Here is an 8,111-nt window from a genome sequence, read left to right as displayed (position 1 = left end):
TTTGGCTGCTGGCAGTTAAATAATCAGGTATTAGCAGATATGGAATATATGTGAGCACCGAGGGGCCAAAGCAGTGAGAAATCAGGGCAGTGGGGCAGCCCTGCTCTGCTGCTGCACAGGAGCACAGGAATAGCTGTGTTTTGTCTGCCTGTTAATCCAGGTAATTCCCTGTGCTGGCAGCAGTGAGAGCCAGCTCACAGCCCGGGGTGTCCCGTGCTAATTTGGTTCTCTGCCAGCCCCCCTTGCCTGGTCTGGGTAAGAGCTGGCACAGATCTAATCTGCTCTTCACGTGGATGGAGAATTCCTGGGGGAAAGGAGAAGGAAGGTGGTGAATGTGAGTTGGTGAGCTGGAACAGGAGCTGGGAGAGGTGGGTGATCAGAGCAGGGGGCAGGGGGACTTGATTCCTGTTGGAGCAATAATTGTCCCTGGCATTTCCCAAGCCAAGGCTGCTCCGACCCAGGGCTCATCCCTGTCAGCATCTCAGGGAATGGGTTGGGTTGGAAGGGACCTTAAAATCATCCAGTGCCACCCCCTGCCACGGGCAAGGACACCTTCCACTAGCCCAGATTGCTCCAACCCGGCCTTGGACACTTCCAGGGATGGGGCATCCTCTGGGAAATCCATTCCAGCCCCTCCCCACCCTCCCAGAGAAGAATTCCTTCCCAATCTCCCATCTATCCCTGCCCTCTGGCAGTGGGAAGCCATTCCCTGTGTCCTGTCCCTCCATCCCTTGTCCCCAGTCCCTCTCCAGCTCTCCTGGAGCATCTTTAGGCCCTGGAAAGGTCTCTGAGGTCTCCCTGGATCCTTCCCTTCTCCAGGTGAACCCCCCCAGCCCTTTCAGCCTGTCCTCATTGGAGAGGCTCATCTATATCTATTCTCTATATCTATCTCTATATCTCTATTCTATATCTATTCTATATCTATTTTATATCTATATTCTATATTATCCATGTAAAATACATATGTTGGGTGATCCTGTGAGTTCCCAGTTGTGAGTTTGGAACAGGGTAAAGTGCTATACCTGACTCCAAGCAGCTTGTGCAGGACAAAAATCCTATTAATTAATGCTGAGCTTAACTAATTTAAACACCCCGAGATTTTTATGCCTCCAAAAATTTAAAACATTTAGTACTTTTTAGCTGCTACGTGGATGGAAGCTTCAGAACCTGATTTCCCCCCCTTTTTTTAGCCCAAAAAAGTGCTGGTGGAGCTCAGCGCCATTAGGTGGCAGCAGGACATGCAGAAAAGGAAAGAAGAAAATCCCTGGAGGCACATGGATCTTCTTGGGAACGGTGTAGGATGCAATAAATGTAGAACACGCACAGGGCTTGTGATTCCTGTGGCACAGAGAGGACACACACACGCTGTTCCATGGATATATTGGGTGGTATTTCAGTGTTCAAAAGACATGAATTATCTGTGTCCTGCTCCAGTACAAGCTTAACGAGACCCTTATCTCAAAGAAGGCACAGAACAAGCCATAAACTTTCTCCATGGATTGATTACATCAGAAACTCCCACAAACTATCAATAAAGCCAGAGAGGGACTCTGGACAAGGGCTGGGGACCATGGACTGTGGGAAGGCAGAGCAAGAAGTACTGGCAAGAACTGCAGGGCCAGTTCAGCTCAGAAAGCAGAGATGGGAGGAAACAAAAATGACCCACCAAGATGATTAATCCGTGGAATAAAATTACCCAGGGATTTGGGGCCGTTTGAGGCTTCTCAAGTCAGCACTGAAAGGCTCCCTGGGAAGCAGCTGCCAAGGTTTGGTGGTTAATGGTTGAAAAATAAAAATAAAAAAAAAGCTTGTGGAAAGAACAACACACTGGAGCAGATGTGGTAAATCCCCAGCTGGAGTGCCAGGGCTGCCAGGCAGTCACAGCTCCCAGGAGGCAACAAATAATTCCCTTTAATTAGGGAGCAGCCCACTGGCAAGGTCTGCAGTTCTGCAGGAAGGAAGAGGAAGGGGAGAAGCAGATTGGGAAATTTCCTAACTGGGAGCTGGGCAGGTGACACAGGGCTGGGGGGGATGATAATTAACAGCTGCTCATGTGATGTATTAAACTGTCTCATTTACGAGCCCAGAAAAATCACGCAGTGGTTTTTTTTGGAAAATGATGAGCTCTGGTTTTCTATCGCCCAAATATTCATCCCTGCCCCAAAGACTTTTTTCTGCTCATTAAATCCACCGGGTGTTTGCTTCTCTCCTCCAAACTGACTCGTTGCCACAGGAGGGCACCAGATACCCGCGTTTAAATTGAATTTCGAGTCCTTTTTTGAGGCTGTTTCTCCCTCCTGCTCACATCACTTCCTCCCCAAAGCACCCAGGCCTTGCCATTTGTACATCTGTTATGATTTTAACACCCAAACCTGCCATATTTAACCTTGTCTTTCATTAGACAGATGCTGGTGCTCACACATCTGAAATAATCTGGTTTTTTTTTTCTTTTCCCCGCCAATCCAAATTGGCTGGAAGTCTAATAGGGAATCATCTGGGTTTCACTGCATTTTTTTTTTTTATTTTAAAATTGCACACAGAATTCAGCACCAAAGCTGGAGCTTTGCTGATGGTTTTCCACCATCAGAGTCACCACACAGGTTTTTCTACGGAGTCTTGCAGGATTTTTGTTACGAAACGATGAAAAACTGCAGCATCCCCCTCCCTCAAAGGCATCAACCAGGCAGGAAAACGTCCTGGTTTATTTATAAACCTCCCTGTGGCTTTTCCCTCTTGTAGGACAAAGACAAACAGACCACGGGAGGGGTTCGGAGGTGGATGTCACCTTGGTGGGACGATGTGTTAGTGGGACAGGGAGGACAAGCCAAGCCAAACAGCAGCTGGGAGCTGGGCTGGGACAGGGTGACAATTCCAATCTCACCTCTGCCCAGCTACACTCAGGCTCTTCCCTCCAAATTCCCAGCAATTCCCAGGAGTGGCTTGTTCTTCGTGACACCTGAGAGAACAGGCATGTGGTGGGATGTGCTTTGTCCTTCCTTCCTTCCTTCCTTGCTGGGCCATTCCACGGTGCTCTTTGGTCAGAAAAAAACTGGATTTCCCAAAGGACCAGCCCAGCTGGACCCTTCAATCCCCAAATTATCTGTGGGATTGACCAAAGCTCTGCAGAAGCCCCTGTGGTTTTGCTCCCCTCTGCTCTGCTGCCCTCTCCAAAGCCTGGCTGGTGGCAGGATCAAGCTTTCCCAGGCTCTGGGCCAGCTCTGTAATGAGCTCCTATCCCACATTTTTGCTTTAATCCGGTTGCATTTTGTCCTTTCCTCCCAAAAAGCCTCAGTGCTGGGTGCAGGGGGGTGGACCCTGTGCAGGCTGAGGGGGTTCCACTGCGACCAAGGCTTAGAAATCCTTTCAAAGTCTCCTGAGATTTTATATTTTAGGAATATGTGAACAGTGAAAAACCTCTCACAGCTCAGGGCAGGCACAGAAATGAAACCCCTTCCAGCACAGGGGCTTGGAGGAACCAGCATGAATTTTCCATGCAAACCTCCCTCCTGTAATTGGATCCACATGTTGGGCTCAGGTGGAGACAGAACTGGGGCTGGAAGGTTTCTTGTGCTCATCTCCTGCCTCACCCCAGGGTAAATTCTGGGATTATCAGCTCTCATCCCAGACACCCACTGTGCCAACCAGCCACAGCCTCCCCCTGTCCCAAAATCAGGGAATGGTTTGGGTTGGAAGGGACTTTAAACATCATCTAATTCCACTCCCCTGCCACGGGCAGGGACACCTCCCACCATCCCAGCCTGGTCCAACCTGGCCTTGGACACTTCCAGGGGTCCAGGGGCAGTGGTTTACAGTGATGAGAGTTTTAATCAAACCGTTGTACCTTTGAGCCATAAGTTATTGGAGGGGAGCAGGGAGAGTCTTTTGAGGACTTACTGAGCTTTGGAGATGATTAACCAAAAAAAGTGGTCTTAGAGGAGGGGTTTTTTGGGGGGTTGGGGTATTGTTTTGTTGTGTTTTTTTTTTTGGCAGGTACCACTAAACTCCCAAATAATGTCAGATGGTGGAGAACAACGTGAATCCCCCATCAGGAGCTATAAATACCAGCCATAAACGTGCCTCATAAATCACTCCAAGGTTTGTGTTCTCCCTTCCCTCACGTCCCAGCTCAATTTTGGTGATCCAGTTCCTCACCCTGAGCTGCTCTTGTGGGAACCTTGGGAAGGAACCTCTGCACAGACAAGGCTGGAGCTCTGCAGGGGAGATTCCCACCATTAACAGGCACAAGCCAGCGCTGCAGGGAGACTCCCAGTCTAATTCCAGAGCTGGTCCCCTTGGAATATGTCCCCAAAGATGCCCCACGGGTTCACCCAGGGACTGTGTTCTGACCCTGAGATCAAACACAGACCTGAGTTGCACCCCCTGAAGAAGGTCCATGGAATGACAAGGTTCCTCTTCTCCCTGGAAGGATGGATTAGTTTCGTGAAGATCCTGGAGGGAGGGAATGTTTCTGGCTGAGGCTTTAAAGAAGGACAGATGGAAGGTTGAAGACAAGCAAAAAACACAAGTGACAATGGAGGGGAAAGTTCCTTCTCAGCATCCCAAAATAACTCTGTGGGACAGCCAGAAGCGCAGGGAGACTGGCTTTGTGACAGAGTGTTGTTTCAAGAGGCATAAACCAGGCCAGAGTGGGGAGCAGGACGCAGATGGTGGCTGCTGTGCCTGTCACGTGCCACACAACACCACGGAAAGGGCAATTTTGGCCAGCCCTGCCTGAGCCAAGGCAACCAAAGTGTGGCTTAGAGAGCTCTCTGCTCCTATATGAGTCTGGCCACTTATAAAATTGATTGACTGCATTAAAAATGTCACTCTAAAAGGTATTTATTTCTCTTCGTGGTGGAGGACAAGCCCAGACAAAGGGCTGTGCTGGCAGGGGGGGTGATGATGGGAGATGTTAGCGATGCATCTGGGTAAGAGCCTCTCCATCACCTCTCCCCCCTGGTAGCCATGGAAATGGCATCTTCTGATTTTTGGGAGGCTTCAGGGGCTGGAGTGAAGGAAGGGTGAGTGGGAAAAGAGCCACACACCTCGGATATTCTGAATTTGTGCTGTTACAAACAGGACACGGTGGCAGCAGAGGAGCAGCCAGCCAAAGCTGGGCTCTGCATTGTCTGGGGCAAACACAGCCATGAACACACACATAAAAAAAAAACCCCAAAAAAACCCAAACAAAAAAACCAAAACAAACAAACAAACAAACAAAACCAAACCAACACAGATATGGGAGGTTCGGATTTTGAGATTTAAAGGCACAAATCATCCTTGGCGTGGAAAGAGAAGGAACTTCATGGGCTGGTCACCCAGCTCAGATCCTGGCTCAGGGCATCTCCTCCCTCCCACTCCAGCTCTGGCTGAACAATTGTGCTGGGGACCTTCAGCTATGACAAATCAACCCAAAATAATCCTGAACACTCTGTTTCCTCAGCCAGACGGTGCAGACAGAGACAGAGACACCCCTGTGAATAATGATGGCTATTTCTCCTGCTGAAATGATCACTTCCCTGCCTCCAGATCGGCCTTTATTGAAGTGTTTGTTCCTTGGGTGGTGCTGAGCCGTGTTGGGCAGCACCTCCAGGGCTGATAAAAGAGAATTCATTGGTTAAATTTCACTGCTTTAGAAAATCCACCCTCCCCTTTGTGCAGATCAAAATCTGGAAACATTAGAGGGGGGAAAAAATAGGAAAACAACCAGAAAAAAATAAAGTTATAGCCCTTTTTGCTGCTGTGGGGACAGTCTAGTGCAGACAGACTCATCCTCACCTCCCAGCACAGTGAGCCTGGCTTTATTTTTTCTGGCTGGTGTGGGTTGGTTTTTTTTCCCTAATCCAGCTCCAAAGCAGTTTTTCCTGATGTTTTATTTCTCAGATGAGCAACAACCACCAGAGGGCAAGAATCCTGCATCCTGAGCTGGAGACACCTCCCTGTGCATCCATCCTGGATTGGAAACACGCTGCTCCAAACTACTTAAATCAATGAGAGGACTCCCATCCATTTCAGTGATCTTTGGATTAGGTCCTAGAGTTCTTTTAGCATTAAAAAAAAAAAAAAAAAAAAACTCAACAAAGCCAGTGAGATGTTTTATATAAACTTAGAAACAAGGCTTTATAAACTGCCAAAAAGCCCCTGGCATTTATATGCTTCGGGCTCTGCTGTCACTGGGCTGTTAAACGCTCCCTTTTTATTTATAATAAATTTCTTTTTTAAATCCCCATGTTATGAACCAGCCACAGCAACAGAGGGGGGCGTGATCCAAAGCCCTGAAACTTTTGTTTTAAATCTTCTTTGAAGAGCTGTGTCAGCCCGGTGCTGTAATGGGGCTGGCAGAGCTCGTCAGTGCTCGTGTCCAAAGGCACTCTCAGGTCATAATTTAGTGGGACATGTTGGCATGTGCTTGGCTCCAGGCGTGGAACCAGCTCCCCTGACTGCAGGGAGAAGGGATGGAGCCTGAGGTTTGAAATCCCAGAGGAAAAGCCACCCTCCTGATCGTGGAATCATGGAATGCTTTCGGCTTGGAAGGGACCTTAAAGACCATCCAGATCCAAACCACCCCAGCCTGCACTAGAGCATGTTCCAAGCTCCATCCAGCCTGGCCTTGGACACTTCCAGGGATGGGGCAGCCACAGCTGCTCTGGGAAAATCCCAGTTACTCCTGTCACCACCCCAAAGCCCTGAGGGAGGGAGGGATGGACACAACCCCGGCCACACCTCGACCTATATTTCCCAGAACTGTGAATATACAGAGCTCCTGGTCCCAACAGCTCAACCCCCTCACTCTCCCACCCTACAATCCAGGGCTCAGCCACATTTTCCACTTTTACACCTGGAGAAATGGCCATTAGAAATATCTGACAGGGCTCGGGCAGCATCTCAAAAGCTTCCCCGGGGAAGGACAGCAGGAACTGTGCACTGCCTTCCTCAGGAGAAGAGCTCTGGCCAAGGCAAAATGGACAGAAATCTATCAGTTTAATCCCTCAATAATATTTATGAAGCCCTTCCACGCTCTCTGATGAAAGATGCTGGTGAAGTGCCCCAGCGTCGGCTGGAAGTTTTCCCTCCCACCTCCTGCACGGTTTCCAGGCAAATATCTTGTCCTTTTGAATAATATGGTGTGGAGTGAAGAGATAAACTGTAATTATGCCTTCCCTCAGCGTGGCTGGGAAGACAAACTGCCTCCCTCAGCTTTGCTGCTCATGGAAAAATTGGCCCTGGAACGAACGTGGGAAAGATTAGAGCGACTCGGAAACATCTTCCCTCACTCCCTGGCTCTTCAAGGTGCTACAGCTGGGTGTAAAGACAGTGCAGAACAGCCCTGGGCACCACCAAGGTCTTGTTTCCACAGGGAAAATCATCTCCAAGCTGTAGCAGAGGTGAGGAGGAGCCTGGGGGTGGAGGAGGAATCGCTGCTGGTTTATCAGGGAATCAGGAATGAGGGATGTGCCCAAACTGTAAACCAGAGATCTGTGTCAAAGCCACTGCTGCAACAAGGGCATCCTGGGGGTCCAGCTGGCCCTCCCAGTGCCCAATCCCACTGGACAACATCCCTGGGGGGGTCACCAAAGGGAGAGGGTTGGAACCCCCCTGGTTACTCCGGCCACAATCTCTGCTTTGTCTCGAGATCATTTCAGCCTTCAGGGCTGCCAGAACTTGCACCAGCACCAAACCCACTTTGTTTGAGCCCCAGAACAGCTCAGGAACATCCCAGGAGATGACATCAGTACATCTCCCGCTTTGGAAGTGCATTTTTTATACCCCCCCAGCAAGGGAGAATGGAAACTCCTATTTTGAGCAAAGCCCAAACTCCTATTTTGAGTTCCAGCCAGAGAGGAGGCAAAGTGCAGGTGCCACAGTCACAGCTCTGTGTGTGCCCTGGGGCAGAAATCAATCACCCCCTGGCCTTGTGGTGAGTGAAAGCATTCCCAGAGACAGCCACTCACGATGGGAAGGTGTGGGAATGACCAGCCTGACATCCAGAGGGGAGAGAAAACAACCCAAGTGCTTCCTTTCTGGCTAGGAGGTGAGAGTTAATGAGCTGATGTGATACAGATACAGGACATTTCACTGGACAACCTTCAGGGGGGGAAGTGTCAGCCTGA

The sequence above is a fragment of the Empidonax traillii genome, unplaced genomic scaffold (genome assembly GCF_003031625.1).
Source record: "Empidonax traillii isolate 1590-97213 ecotype Southwest subspecies unplaced genomic scaffold, ASM303162v1 scaffold1011:size275050, whole genome shotgun sequence".
In the NCBI taxonomy this organism is placed as follows: domain Eukaryota; kingdom Metazoa; phylum Chordata; class Aves; order Passeriformes; family Tyrannidae; genus Empidonax; species Empidonax traillii.
Note: the sequence above shows the minus strand (reverse complement) of the source record.